Raw genomic sequence first — 16338 nt, 5'->3', positions numbered from 1 at the left:
TGATTGGCTGTCAGCACTTCATCCAAGAAGTGTTGGCAGCCATCTTGGGACCAATATACATGATATCACTTCATTAAAAAAGCATTGCAGTTAATAGAAGATTTTAAGACTTTAGTTACATTATAAGTCATTTGTTGATGGTACCATACTCATTTTAGGAATTGTGGTGTGTTCTACGGTGATTTTACCATGTGAAAAAGCCTTCTGCTGGGATATCATGAATCATGTTTGAGAGAAAACTATTTTCTCACGCTTTTCCCATAGAGGTTTGGAAGCTGGTCTATAAGCTGAACTGAGAGCATATTTTCTGTAAATTCACATTATCTTTCTCAGTCATGTGAGAATGAAGTCTGACATTCTCAGTAAAACATGTCAATCCAACAAGGGCAGAGACTGTCAGTTGATTCCTTTGTGTTCTACTGCAGCTAAAGAATAACTATAGCGCTAACAGTCCTACTTATGACAAATGTATTGCACACCTGAAGCCATCTTGATTGGAACAAAATGAGGGAGTACATTTTGCCATAGAAAGTGTGATTAGTGCTGCAGAAAGAAAAGTTAGGGCACATTTTGAGTGACTTCTCAAATCTTCTATTTCATTAAAAGATTCTGACATGCAGACTGAAACTTGCACTTTCAATACCAGCAGCAGACTTCCCTGGTGAGCAGTAGCTTTCCTGTAGTGATCTAATAAGGGATTAGAGTTCTAACATTCTGAATTTATGGCAAATGTGTGACACATCTGAATGCCTTCTTGATGGAATCAAAGTAAAAAACTGAAAGTATTCCCTACTGAGGAGACTGTAGTAAATAAGGAAATTATGAAACTTCATGACAAATAAGTTGTCTCCCAAGATGGCCACCAGAGACAAAAGAGCCCAAATGTAGCACAAATATCACCCAGATGCAGCCTTAGTATAGCCCAATGACAGAATGTCCCAAAGTGTTCTTAAGAACAACTAGAGCACTTACTGTATTACTTATGACAAACGTATGGCACACCTGAAGCCATCATGTTTCGAATAAACTGGTAACACTTAAAAAATTTAATTTAAAAAGGAATACAATGAGGGGGTTCATTTTGCCATAGAAATTATGATTAGTGCTGAAGAAAGAAAAATTAGGGAACATTTTGAGTGACTTCTCAAATCCTCTTCTATTTCATTAAAAAAATTCTGACATGCAGGCTGAAACATGCACTTTTAATACCAGCAGCAGACTTCTGTGGTGAGCAGTAGCTTTACTACTGTGATGTAATGAGCAACTAGAGTGCTAACATTCAGAATTTATGGCAAATGTGTGACATATCTGAATACCTTCTTGATGGAATCAAAGTAAAAAACTGAAAGCATTTCCAACTGAGGAGACTGCAGTAAATGAGGAAATTAGGAAATTACATAACAAATAAATCTCCCAAGATAGCCACCAGAGACAAAAGAGCCCAAATGGAGCACAAACATCACCCAGATGTAGCCCAATGACGGAAGTGTGCAAAAATCTTTTTATTTTTTGTGTTTTTGCTGTTTTATATAGTGCAGACTTGCCAGGTATTGGGGTGCTTTCCATGAGCATTGGTTACATCACACAAGAACAAATTAATTTTGGTTGTAGACATGGGGAGATTAAGTGATTTCACCAGAATCACAGAATGTCAAGCTGAAGCAGAAACTCCAACCTGGTTGCCCAGTTGCAAAGTCTGCAGCTCTAGAAGTAACACCACATCCTCTCCCCTAAGTGCAACATTTAATAAAATGGTCAACTGGCTAAAAAAACATAAAGATAACAAATAATTTAAAAGTGCTTTGTCACTACTTGAAAGTTCAGAAAATGTGTCCTCATTTTAGTTTTTTAGAGCACTTTGATGTAAATAAGACCCTCTCATATATGTAATTTCTAAAGCAAATGCTCTAGGTATTACAGTTTTGATTGCATCAAGATGAAGTAAGGCGTTCCACACTTTTGTAATAAATATATAATGTTCGCAATCTAGTTGTTCATTAGGATACTGTTGAGAGGCAGAGGCCAGGGCTACAGACTCTAAACATTGAAGGCAGGTAGGAGGGTGCAGAGGCAACATTTTGACCACACTGGGCCGACAGGAAGGGCAGTGGCACCACAACAGACTATAGAGGGCAGTGGAAAGGGGGCAGGGGCAACAAACCAACAATACAGGACTGCCATGAGAGGCTGAGGCCATATAATAGACCATTGTGGGCGGAATGAACCATACACGCCAACAGATCCGATTAAGATAAGATTAAGCCAGGAAACATCCAATGTTTAAGGCCCAAATGGGCTTTGCTTGATATGCCTCCTGTTTACAATTTCCTCTTTTTCAATGTAAGTCAAAGGGGAAAATCAATACCCCAGTTGTTTTCAAAATCTCCCATTACCAAGTTCAAAATGTTAGCAAATATGGTACATCGGATCATTGGATGGAAGGCAGGAGGAATTGGGGTAGGGACATGGACTCGCATAACAGAGGACAGTAGGGACATGGAGAGGTGCACCAAATTGACCCTACAGGGCAGACATCAGGGATTGCAGCAGCACAATACATCACACAGGGCAGGCGGGACAGGAGTGCAGCACAATAATCCATAGAAAGGAATAGAGAGGGGAAGCACCTTGCACATGGACAACAGAGAACAGAGGGGAAGAGGCAGTGGTAGCTATCTGACCATAATGGACAGACAGGAGGATCCCGGTCAAGGAGGAGCCCGCCCTCATAAAATTTGGGTTAAGCTGCAGTCAGATGATGAACAGCGGCAGGATGGTCGTTTTGCAATTCATAAAGTACAGCGCAGAGACATTGTGGCAACTTCGAGACCCACTGGGGAATTTTACTATTTGAACAATCAAAACGATATGTGGAGCAGCTCACTGGAGTAAGATTAAAGGGACTACAAACACCAGCAGGCTCTGGGTGTGCCAACGCCCACTGAGGCAGGTGTTAAAGGTCAAAGACTCTGATGCTTCACAATCTGTTTTCGAGAAGCCTCTGATGAAATGCTCGTAGCGCATGGAAACGTGTCAGGCTTGTTATGGAACTGGAGTCTGTGCACTTTTCACTACGCTGAAAAATTTGCATAATAAACGAAAATCTCTCCAACCTGCGTGTGCTCTTCCAATTTGGGGTAACTCTTACGTTGGTTTCTTTATCGGCCGATCCCGGTCGAGGAGGAGCCCGCCCTCATGAAATTTGGGTTAAGCTGCAGTCAGATGACGAACAGCAACAACATGAGTGATGTCACTGACCATGTCATCAGCAGTGCATTGCAGGCGCACAAGTTATAGTGAGTCCAACTAACTATGGGTATTTCAATGGTTTTATGTCAGTAAAATTTCAAGGTAACTTTAACTGGTGTTAAACCCATGTTTTTTTCAGTGAATTTAATAGGTTTTTTAAATGCTAATTCCTAACTATACCTGGTGTGAAACCTGTGGTTTTTTCAGTGAATTTCATTAGTTTTGTAAATGCTAATTCCTTTCTATATCGAGTTTGTAACCTACGATTTTTTTTTAATTTGCTGATGTGTGAGTATTAATTAGTATTATTTTTTTTATAATAATATTTTTTCAAATTTTTTTTAATAATTTTTTTTTTGGGGCGCTCTGGGTCCGCGCACCGCTAAGCTCTCCGGAAAGCGCACCCAGAGAGCTACTTGCGTTCGTGTAAAAAAAATGAATGAAAAGTAAACAATAACGCAAGACATTTAGTACCATACATATAAAAGCATTTTTTTTTTTAATAAGGAAATGAAAAGAATTTTGCATTTCTGTGAAACTATCAAAACGTCACTTCGGCGCGCCGCGTAAGCGCCCCCGGAAGCGACTACGTTCGCGCCGCGTATGCGCCCCGGAAGCGCCTACGTTCGCGCCGCGTATGCGCCTGCGTTCGCGCAGCATATGCGCACCCGAAAGCGCTCCGGTGCGCGCAGCGTCAGCTCGTCAAGTCATGTGACCTTAAAATAACACTTTTCATTGGTTGCTAACAGTTTTTTTTACAAAGAATGAAATCACCACCCATTTCCTTCACTTCTTCTTTCACTTTTTTGACTGAAAGACCTGCCTTTTTTTCTCTTCGATCTTGCTTGGTTAATCATGGCTGCCAGACCATCCAGCAGTGAAGATGACCCTGAATTCATTGATGAAGAGCCTCCTCAGCCAAAGGTGAAAGAGCATTTCATCTGGAATTTTTTTTTCCATACCAGATGGACAGAAAAAGGTGAATGCTCCAAAAGTGGAGTGCAGGATCTGCAAAAAAGTCCTGTCACGGGGTGACCCCAAAAAGAAATATTCTTTTGGGAACTTCACAATGCTTCGCCATGTGGAGAGGAGGCACCCCCAGAATTTTGCCAGGGAAAGTGTCAGGGCTCTGGCACAAGAGGTTCCCAGTGATGGGGCCTCTACATCCACCGGAGGAGCAACTACTTCTGTGAGGGGGCGATCGCAGGTTCCAAATATTCAGCCTGCATTCAACAAAGGTGTCCTGAAATGCAGACAGTGCGATCAACGGGGAGCAAAGTGTCCTGCTCATGGTTCGAGCATTGGAGAACCATCACTGCCGTTCCCAGCCCTAATTTCTTTTGTTTTTTTTGCTCCTGTTGAGCAGTTTCCATTCCCTGTTTTTGTTTCTGTTCTAAAAAAAGAAAAAAGAAGAAAAAAAAAGTTCTTTTCAGAACTACCTCCAATTCTCATCAATAAACTATATTCTTAAAAAAATGAAAAAGAGTAAGTGAAGTGGAGTGCATTGATAATAGAAAGGAAAATGAGTAAGAAAGAACAGAAAGGTATGAGAGGAGAAAGGAAGACAAGTAGGGGGACTGAAAGAAGGTGAGTGTTGGGAAGGAAAGTAAGGAGAAGGAGAGTGAATATGGGGAATGTGGATATTCAAAGAACATGTTGAAAAGGAACGGGGGTGTGGAAGGGTAAGAAAAGATGCATTGCTGGAGTTGCATAATTTTTGTGACACACTCCAGCAATGCATCCCTTTTGCCCTTATAGATACGTCTGAAATACTGACGTATCTGTAAGTACTTCCGACATAATATGTCATATATTTAATATGACGCTTGAGTAGAAGACTGAAGGCCTCATTTATGAGGCCATGCATCACTTTAACGCCACCGGTGCGTCACTTTTTGTGACGCACCAGTGCTGTAAATAATGCACCTTATTCAGTCATATTTACAAAATGACGCATCTAGGTAGATGTGTCACTTTGTTAGCCCCTGCGCCACATTATACCTACGTCAGGTGTAATGTATGCAAAAGGGACGTATTGACGCAAGAAAGGGTCGTAGAGGTGACGCAGTGAAATCTATGAGATATCACTGTGTCACTTTTATGACGCTGTTGCATCCAAATCTTACGCCTGTTTCACAGCAGGCGTGCAGGCCCTTTCACATGGGGCCTGGCCCCATGTGAAAGGATGCATTGCTGGAGTTGCATCATTTTTGTGACACACTCCAGCAATGCATCACTTTTGCGCTTACAGATACGTCTGAAATATTGACGTATCTGTAAGTACTTCCGACATAATATGTCATATATTTAATATGACGCTTGAGTAGAAGACTGAAGGCCTCATTTATGAGGCCATGCGTCACTTTAACGCCACCGGTGCGTCACTTTTTGTGACGCACCAGTGCTGTAAATAATGCACCTTATTCAGTCATTTCACATGGGGCCTGGCCCCATGTGAAAGGATGCATTGCTGGAGTTGCATCATTTTTGAGACACACTCCAGCAATGCATCACTTTTGCGCTTACAGATACGTCTGAAATACTGACGTATCTGTAAGAACTTCCGACATAATACGTCATAAATTTAATATGACGCATGAGTAGAAGACTGAAGGCCTCATTTATGAGGCCATGCGTCACTTTAACGCCACAGGTGCGTCACTTTTTGTGATGCACCAGTGCTGTAAATATTTCACCTTTTTCAGTCATATTTACAAAGTGAAGCATCTAGGTAGATGTGTCACTTTGTTAGCCCCTGCGCCACATTATACCTACGTCAGGTGTAATGTATGCCAAAGGGACGTATTGATGCAAGAAAGGGTCGTAGCAGTGACGCAGTGAAATCTATGAGATATCACTGCGTCACTTTTATGACCCTGTTGCGTCCAAATCTTACGCCTGTTTCACAGCAGGCGTGCAGTCCCTTTCACATGGGGCCTGGCCCCATGTGAAAGGATGCATTGCTGGAGATGCATTATTTTTGAGACACACTCCAGAAATGCATCACTTTTGCACTTACAGGTACGTCTGAAATACTGACGTATCTGTAAGAACTTCCAACATAATACGTCATAAATTTAATATGACGCATGACTAGAAGACTGAAGGCCTCATTTCTGAGGCCATGCGTCACTTTAACGCCACCGGAGCGTCACTTTTTGTGACGCATCAGTACAGTAAAAAATGCACCTTATTCAGTCATATTTACAAAGTGACGCATCTAGGTAGATGCGTCACTTTGTAAGCCCCTGCGCCACATTATACCTACGTCAGGTGTAATGTTTGTAAAAGGGACGTATTGACGCAAGAAAGGGTCGTAGAAGTGACGCAGTGAAATCTATGAGATATCACTGCGTCACTTTTATGACCCTGTTGCGTCCAAATCTTACGCCTGTATCACAGCAGTCGTAAGACTGATGCAAGCCCTTTCACATGGGGCCTGGCCCCATGTGAAAGGATGCATTGCTGGAGTTGCATCATTTTTGTGACACACTCCAGCAATGCATCACTTTTGCGCTTACAGATACGTCTGAAATACTGACGTATCTGTAAGTACTTCTGACATAATATGTCATATATTTAATATGACGTATGACTAGAAGACTGAAGGCTACATTTATGAGGCCATGCGTCACTATAACGCCACCGGTGCGTCACTTTTTGTGACGCACCAGTGCTGTAAAAAATGCACCTTATTCAGTCATATTTACAAAGTGATGCATCTAGGTAGATGCGTCACTTTTGGAAGCCCCTGCACCACATTACACCTACGTCAGGTGTAATGTATGCAAAAGGGACGTATTGACGCAAAAAAGGGTCGTAGAGGTGACACATTGAATAAACTGGGCTTTCCCCATGCTACGCTCCCCGGTCCGCTCCCCGGAGCGCGTACTGGGCGCTCCCCACGCGCGAATCGAAAACATTTTTTTTTTGCCCCCGCGGGACCCTGTTATAGCCCCCACATCAGACCTAGGGGTGTCAGGGGGGATCTACCCTGCCCTCTTATGGTAATTTCCCCCCTTTTTTTGCCACCTCTTGTGTCTCGATCCTACAAGATGGCGGCCGCTCCGGACTGTTTCGAATGTTTACAGACACCCGTGAGTCAATCAGCTTTCCATTCGCAAGTCGCGTAGCACGCCCGGTGCGTAAGCATGGGCGGAAAATCCGTTACGCTCGCGGATTTTGCGGATTTTCGGGAAATCCGCAATCCGCAAGATTTGCGGATTTCCCGCAAAATCCGCAAATTCGCACGCAGCGGATTTTTTTGGCGGCGCGCGGCGTTGGTGATACAATTTTTGCGGCGCGCGGCGTTTATCATCGTTTGCCGAGTTGTTTTTTTCGATAGTTTGCGAGTGCTGCGCCATTTTGGATCTTGCTGTGTGATCCCGCGGGAATTGGCAAGCGCGATTACGTCATCGCGGCTTGCCAGCGATAGTTTGTCAACGCGAGTACGGCGAGATCACGTCTCGCGGTACTTCGCAATTGCGAGATTTGAGATGCGGCGCGCGAAAATATAAATTTGCAATTCTGCACAAGAAATCCACCAGCAAGCAGCATAAACCTTCTAGAAATGATGATTTTTATGTGAATAACTCCTTAGTTTGACATTTGCCTGCACTTTTTTAGAGAGGAGTCCATTTTGGGGAGGGGGGCAGGGGGGTGGGAGGAAGGAAGTGCCCCATAGTCTTCAACTTCCTGTTCCTGTTCAGCAGGCTCCTCCCAGTGCTTTGTCCATCTCCTGGTCACTTTTCATTTGGATGTGGACATGGAAGGATTACTTTTTGTGGATGCTGCTGGATCTTTGGATTTGAGGCCTTTTTGACTTTCTTTGGATCACTGTTGGATTAGAAATTTTACAAGTAAGTTTGTTTGGGGCATTACAGTTGCTGCAACTAAAATGTTGGGATTTTCGATTTTTGGGCTGTTTTGGGGCCTTTTGCCCAGGGGTACTCAGTGGTGGGTGGACTGATTCTTTCTGTGGGTTGTCTTGAACTTAAACATCATGGAGGCCATAGATGAATTGGGATTGTGCTGATTTTTCTGTGTTTTTCGATTTATTTTTTTTGTAAAATTTTGTGTTTTTCGATTTTTGACCTGTTGTTGGGGCCTTGACCAGGGGTAGTGAGTGGTGCATGGGCCTAGTCTTTCTGTGGGCTGTCTTGAATTTAAACATCATGGAGGCCATGGATGGAATGGGATTGTGCTGATTTTGCAGTGTTTTTCGATTTTTGGGCCTGTACTTGTGGCCTTTTCACCAGGGGTATTTGAGTCTAGCATGGGCCTAGTCTTTCTGTGGGCTGTCTTGAATTTAAACATCATGGAGGCCATGGATGGAATGGGGTTGTGCTGCATTTGCAGTGTTTTTCGATTTTTGGGGGTGTTCATGGGGAGGGACATGCCATGTGGCTGGTGGCCATTTTGAGTGCAGCTACAGGCACTGGCCATGTGCTGGCAGGCAAGTGGCCATTTTGAATGCAGGCTTTGTTGTTAGGCCTCCAACCAATTTGCCTACTTTTCAACCTTTATTTATGCCCAGGGGTAGTGAGTCTTGCATGGGCCTAGTATTTCTGTGGGTTGTCTTGAATTTAAACATCATGGAGGCCATGGATTGAATGGGATTGTGCTGATTTTGCAGTGTTTTTCGATTTTTGGGCCTGTACTTGTGGCCTTTTCACCGGGGGTATTTGAGTCTAGCATGGGCCTAGTCTTTCTGTGGGCTGTCTTGAATTTAAACATCACGGAGGCCATGGATGGAATGGGATTGTGCTGATTTTGCAGTGTTTTTCGATTTTTGGGGGTGTTCATGGGGAGGGACATGCCATGTGGCTGGTGGCCATTTTGAGTGCAGCTACAGGCACTGGCCATGTGCTGGCAGGCAAGTGGCCATTTTGAATGCAGGCTTTGTTGTTAGGCCTCCAACCATTTTGCCTACTTTTCAACCTTTATTTATGCCCAGGGGTAGTGAGTCTTGCATGGGCCTAGTATTTCTGTGGGTTGTCTTGAATTTAAACATCATGGAGGCCATGGATTGAATGGGATTGTGCTGATTTTGCAGTGTTTTTCGATTTTTGGGCCTGTACTTGTGGCCTTTTCACCAGGGGTATTTGAGTCTAGCATGGGCCTAGTCTTTCTGTGGGCTGTCTTGAATTTAAACATCATGGAGGCCATGGATGGAATGGGATTGTGCTGATTTTGCAGTGTTTTTCGATTTTTGGGGGTGTTCATGGGGAGGGACATGCCATGTGGCTGGTGGCCATTTTGAGTGCAGCTACAGGCACTGGCCATGTGCTGGCAGGCAAGTGGCCATTTTGAATGCAGGCTTTGTTGTTAGGCCTCCAACCATTTTGCCTACTTTTCAACCTTTATTTATGCCCAGGGGTAGTGAGTCTTGCATGGGCCTAGTATTTCTGTGGGTTGTCTTGAATTTAAACATCATGGAGGCCATGGATTGAATGGGATTGTGCTGATTTTGCAGTGTTTTTCGATTTTTGGGCCTGTACTTGTGGCCTTTTCACCAGGGGTATTTGAGTCTAGCATGGGCCTAGTCTTTCTGTGGGCTGTCTTGAATTTAAACATCATGGAGGCCATGGATGGAATGGGATTGTGCTGATTTTGCAGTGTTTTTCGATTTTTGGGCCTGTACTTGTGGCCTTTTCACCAGGGGTATTTGAGTCTAGCATGGGCCTAGTCTTTCTGTGGGCTGTCTTGAATTTAAACATAATGGAGGCCATGGATGGAATGGGATTGTGCTGATTTTGCAGTGTTTTTCGATTTTTGGGGGTGTTCATGGGGAGGGACATGCCATGTGGCTGGTGGCCATTTTGAGTGCAGCTACAGGCACTGGCCATGTGCTGGCAGGCAAGTGGCCATTTTGAATGCAGGCTTTGTTGTTAGGCCTCCAACCATTTTGCCTACTTTTCAACCTTTATTTATGCCCAGGGGTAGTGAGTCTTGCATGGGCCTAGTATTTCTGTGGGTTGTCTTGAATTTAAACATCATGGAGGCCATGGATTGAATGGGATTGTGCTGATTTTGCAGTGTTTTTCGATTTTTGGGCCTGTACTTGTGGCCTTTTCACCAGGGGTATTTGAGTCTAGCATGGGCCTAGTCTTTCTGTGGGCTGTCTTGAATTTAAACATCATGGAGGCCATGGATGGAATGGGATTGTGCTGATTTTGCAGTGTTTTTCGATTTTTGGGCCTGTACTTGTGGCCTTTTCACCAGGGGTATTTGAGTCTAGCATGGGCCTAGTCTTTCTGTGGGCTGTCTTGAATTTAAACATCATGGAGGCCATGGATGGAATGGGATTGTGCTGATTTTGCAGTGTTTTTCGATTTTTGGGGGTGTTCATGGGGAGGGACATGCCATGTGGCTGGTGGCCATTTTGAGTGCAGCTACAGGCACTGGCCATGTGCTGGCAGGCAAGTGGCCATTTTGAATGCAGGCTTTGTTGTTAGGCCTCCAACCATTTTGCCTACTTTTCAACCTTTATTTATGCCCAGGGGTAGTGAGTCTTGCATGGGCCTAGTATTTCTGTGGGTTGTCTTGAATTTAAACATCATGGAGGCCATGGATTGAATGGGATTGTGCTGATTTTGCAGTGTTTTTTGATTTTTGGGCCTGTACTTGTGGCCTTTTCACCAGGGGTATTTGAGTCTAGCATGGGCCTAGTCTTTCTGTGGGCTGTCTTGAATTTAAACATCATGGAGGCCATGGATGGAATGGGATTGTGCTGATTTTGCAGTGTTTTTCGATTTTTGGGGGTGTTCATGGGGAGGGACATGCCATGTGGCTGGTGGCCATTTTGAGTGCAGCTACAGGCACTGGCCATGTGCTGGCAGGCAAGTGGCCATTTTGAATGCAGGCTTTGTTGTTAGGCCTCCAACCATTTTGCCTACTTTTCAACCTTTATTTATGCCCAGGGGTAGTGAGTCTTGCATGGGCCTAGTCTTTCTGTGGGTTGTCTTGAATTTAAACATTATGGAGGCCATGGATGGATTGGGATTGTGCTGATTTTGCAGTGTTTTTCGATTTTTTTGTGCTCTATAACTGAACTGATGTTCCTCTGTCTTCCATTTTTTTTAGGTGCACGAGACTCAAGAGAACCACCAGTGCCAGGAAGAAGTCCTGCAGCGGTGTGTGTGTGCAGCATAACGTCACGCGACGTCACGTCTGGCCTCAGACAACTCTACAATTCGTGCAACTGCGGCCTGCTGTCTGACCTGCTCTGAAGAAGATGGCCCCGCCCCCAAAGAAAGTTCTCCGTAGCTCCTCTAGCAAGAAAGTTGCTAGTAAGGAGCAGAAGAAGCAAGTTACCAAGGAGGCTGGTGTGCCACCCGCCACTTTTTTTGGGAGCAAAAAAAAAAGTACGCCTGCAGCAGCAGGATCTGCTGGGGACCAAGCTGAGAGCAGCACCCCTGCTCCATTGGGTTCAGTGCCTCCACCACCACGCCAACTTAAGTCAAAGCCCTTGAGTGCTTCAGAGGCAGTCAGTGTACTTCTCCAATCACCATCGACCAGTGATGTTGGCTCATCGCAAGAAAGTAGCAGCAATGTCCCTGAATCAACACAGGTTGTTGTAACTCATCTGACAAGTGTTGAACAACCACAGCCGCAACAACAACACCATGTGCAAGTACACGCCCAAGTACATGTGGAAGGAGAGGCAGCAAAAGGAGATGCGCAAGCAAAGGTGCATGGAGGTTCACAAGTGCCCACAATAGTTGTTCCTCCCGAAGTAGGGGCACATTTGGAAATCGACAATGAAGACGAGGTAACATTGGAAGCCACTCCTCCTGATGATCATTCATTGTCTTCCACATCCCTAGCAAGGAAAAGATCATGGGGGGTGTCTACATCTTCTTCAAGCCCACCTCGTTCTGATGCAAGTGATCCGCCTTGGGAACCACAACTGCGGTCTGACAGTGAGGCACACCATGATCTGACACCGGTACCTAAGCGTAAAAGGAAGGTCGTCCAAAAACTCAAACCTATGGAGTGTGATGAGGCTCAACAAGAAGTGACAGATACTGCTGGTGATGAAGCCTCTCACGATGACGACGAGACAGTCATCACAAAGGTCACTGCAGCCCCACCGGGCATGCAGCAAAGAGACATTTTGACCCTATCCCGAGAAGCTGCTGAGCGTGATGATGATGTCGGCGAGGAGGCAATGGAAATGGAATCATTAGATTTGGAGTTAAGTAGTACACCAAAACCTACCGCTTCCATATTTCTTCCTCGCAAGAATGTACCCACCTCGTCCTCGACCTCAATTCGTGGTGGTGAAAGTGCAAAACGTACTGAAGTTCGGCAATCCACATCCTCCACTTCATCTGCCATTAGCAACAGGACCACCACCACCAGTATCGCCGCCTCCTCTGCCCCCCGAAGACATTTCAAGTCTCCAGTTTGGGACTTCTTTAGTGTTTGCCCAAAAAATGAAAACATAGCCATTTGTAGCATTTGTAAGCTTCGAGTTAGTCGTGGTAAGTTGGGTTCCAACTATGGTACCGGAGGCCAGAGAGGTCATCTTAGGAGAACGCACGATGTCCAATGGTTTGCGCACCTACACACGATCAAGGAAGCCGCAATTGCACGCAATGAAAACGTTGTTTTTTCATCTGGTGATGACGAGGAGGTAGAAGACGATTCAAACACTTCACTTAAACCCAGTTCCCCTGTCAGCAGAACACCCCATGGGAGCCACACTAAGAGTGTGGGAGAGAGTGAGACATCAATGCGGAAAAGTTCATCAGCGAGCGTAACTGGGTCGAAGAGATCATCATCATCCCGTAAATCATTGGTCCAGGGCAACATTAAAAAGATGTTGTTTACAGAAGCGCAATATGAACGCAACCACCCAATGACCCGTCTGTATAACACTAAGCTGGCTAAAATGCTAGCTCTGGACCTTCTCCCTTTTTCTTTTGTAGAAGGGGTTGGTTTTCTAGAATTAGTGGCAGTGCTCTGCCCTAAATGGAAGGTTCCTAGCCGGTTCTATTTTGCCCGAGTTGCGGTTCCAGCACTACATGAAGATGTTCTGAAGGTGATTGGGGCAGCTTTGCAGAAGAGTGCTGTTCACACTATACATCTGACAACAGACATGTGGACCAGTGGCGCAGGCGCTGATTACATGTGCATCACTGCACACTGGGTCTCTTTTTCAGGGGCTAAAGCAAAGCTAAACTCAGGTGTTGACACTAACATTGTTTTTAAAGGTGCTCGGAAACATGCAACACTAGCCATGTTTGGTTTGGAGAAACGTCACACAGCAGAAAACATTTTGGATGTCTTTAACACAAAGGTCCTTAACTGTCTGTCCCCACTAAAACGCAAGGTTGGTTATGTTTCCACGGACAATGGCTCCAATATAGTTAAGGCCATGAGGGACGGTTACTATTTCAGAGTGCCGTGTTTGGCGCACTGTATAAACCTGGCTGTCCAAAAATTCTTGGGTAATAAACGCAGTGTAGCGTACAGTGTATTGGAGAACTGCCGAAAAATTTGCAAGCATTTCAGGCATTCTTTTAAGGCCCGGAAGCAGCTGAGGAGCATGCTATATCAATGTCAAATGCCAGTGAAAGCACTCATCCAGGAGGTGGTAACACGTTGGAACTCAACCTTCTACATGCTTGAGCGTCTGTATGAGCAGTATACGCAACTCGATCAATATTTCTTGAAAGAGGGTATAGAGGAGCTGAGGATGGGTGGGCCGCAATGGAACATAGTTGAAAGCCTAACACGCATGCTTCGTCCTTTTGAGGTCTTCACGCGTGCAGTCAGCAAGGAGGACTCTAATTTGGGAAAAGCTATCCCATTGTTGTACATGCTGGAGGACCAACTGAAGGAGGTGTGTTCTGTGTTTGGAAAAGATGACAAAAAGAAAGACTCTTTGCTTCTGGCTGAGCAATTATTAGAGCTCCTACAAGGTGATGAACGTCTTAAAAAGATCCACTCAGAACAGCATTACATTTGTGCTACTATTCTGGATCCACGCTACAAAAAGGCGCTGGCAGGCAGAGCATTCTTTCCTTTTGGTGATGAAGATGTTACAAAGTACAAACGTTGGCTAGCCTTGTCAGCCAAGAAGTTTGAAACAGAACGGCTGGAAATTGAAGGAAATGGCAGTACATCAGCAGGCCATCCCCAGTCAAAACAATCCACTTCTGCACCTGTGGCTGTGGCACAAGTGACCTCTCAGCCGTTAAAGACACCGGCAACCGGATCATCTGCACGAAAGACAACAGAAACATTGGAGGCTGAAGAGGATTGGCTAGCTCTGCGTGGGTTTGGTTCTCAAAAGGTCAGAGGCACAGCAAGAGCTACGCAAAGTGGAGGAACCTTGGAGGAGGACCTTGAGTCGATGGTGAAGGACTATCTGAATGACTCCACAGAGGTCTATGTTAATTCTGACCCATTGGCGTATTGGCATGGGAAAAAAGAATTGTGGCCACAGCTCACCAACCTGGCTTTAAACTACTTGTCTTGCCCACTCGCAAGTGTGTCTTCTGAACGGGTTTTCAGTGCGGCTGGTGGGATTGTAACTCCCAAACGGAGCCGCCTCTCGCCCAAAAATGTGGAGAGGTTAACAATGATCAAGATGAATCAGCACCTCATACCACCAGATTTCAGAGTACGAGAGAGCGTGCCGGATGAAGAGGAGGTGGCCAGCCACATAGATGAGGGAATTTCTTCTATGTCAGGTGGCACTGACCTCACCCTGGCTGAATTCGCAGCGTATGATGACGAAGCCTTATTCTTATTCCTGGGCCGTGATACCGACTTCGAGCCCTGAAAATGAGACAACGAATCAATAACTTTCTTTTTCATCCTTATTCACTTTTATTCCTGTGTGTCTGTCTTTCTTTGTTGTGCACAGTTAATATAATTCAAACTTTAATCAGATAATCACAAAAACAAGCCCATCAGCAGAACTGTCTTCACTTGTTTGCTAATTTATTTGAAGGTGCCGCAGTCTGCATTCCTCAGGTTCACAAGTTCAGAAGAACATGCTCCTCTATCCTCCTCCTCCAGACTCCTATTTCCATCAAAGCAGAGGGCTGGTTTACGCCCAATGAAGAAAGACTCAGCACTTGTGGGGGTGTTGTTCTACCTCTTTGCAGGTGAGTTGACGGGTCTGGGGCCATTGCTGGGAAGCACTAAAAGTGGTTTGGACCAAATCCGAGGCGGAAATTTTTTTGTGTTTTTGATGACTTGCTTGCCTTTGAGGTGCTCTTAGGGGGGGTTCCGTCTGTTTGTGGGTGAGTTTCGTGGTCTGAGAGCATTGCTGGGACACTCTAATCTTGATTGCATTTGCTTTTCAGGAAATCCGTCGTGCCAACCCCGACTTATGGCCTAGCTACGCAGCGCGTTTGGACCGAAGGCCCAGAAATATTGCAAGTATGAGATTTTGCTTTTGGCCTGTTTGGGGGTGTTATGCTTCTTGGCGGGTGGGTTGACGGGTCTTGGGGCATTCCTGGGAAGGTCTAATACCGGGTAGAAGTGGTTGGGACAAAATCCAGGCCGATTTTTTTTGTGGCTATTTCTGACATTTTGCTCTATGTAGCGTTTTCGGGGGCCTGTTTGGGGGGCTTCCTGGTGTTTGCGGGTGAGTTTCGTGGTCTGGGAGCACTGCTGGGACACTCTAATCTTGATTGCATTTGCTTTTCAGGAAATCCGTCGTGCCAACCCCGACTTATGGCCTAGCTACGCAGCGCGTTTGGACCGAAGGCCCAGAAATATTGCAAGTATGAGATTTTGCTTTTGGCCTGTTTGGGGGTGTTATGCTTCTTGGCGGGTGGGTTGACGGGTCTTGGGGCATTCCTGGGAAGGTCTAATACCGGGTAGAAGTGGTTGGGACAAAATCCAGGCCGATTTTTTTTGTGGCTATTTCTGACATTTTGCTCTATGTAGCGTTTTCGGGGGCCTGTTTGGGGGGCTTCCTGGTGTTTGCGGGTGAGTTTCGTGGTCTGGGAGCACTGCTGGGACACTCTAATCTTGATTGCATTTGCTTTTCAGGAAATCCGTCGTGCCAACCCCGACTTATGGCCTAGCTACGCAGCGCGTTTGGACCGAAGGCCCAGAAAT

Source organism: Lissotriton vulgaris, chromosome 8 (assembly GCF_964263255.1).
Source record: "Lissotriton vulgaris chromosome 8, aLisVul1.2, whole genome shotgun sequence".
NCBI classification, from domain to species: Eukaryota; Metazoa; Chordata; class Amphibia; order Caudata; family Salamandridae; genus Lissotriton; species Lissotriton vulgaris.
The sequence above is the reverse complement of the archived record's forward strand: the minus strand, read 5'-3'. Positions refer to the sequence as shown.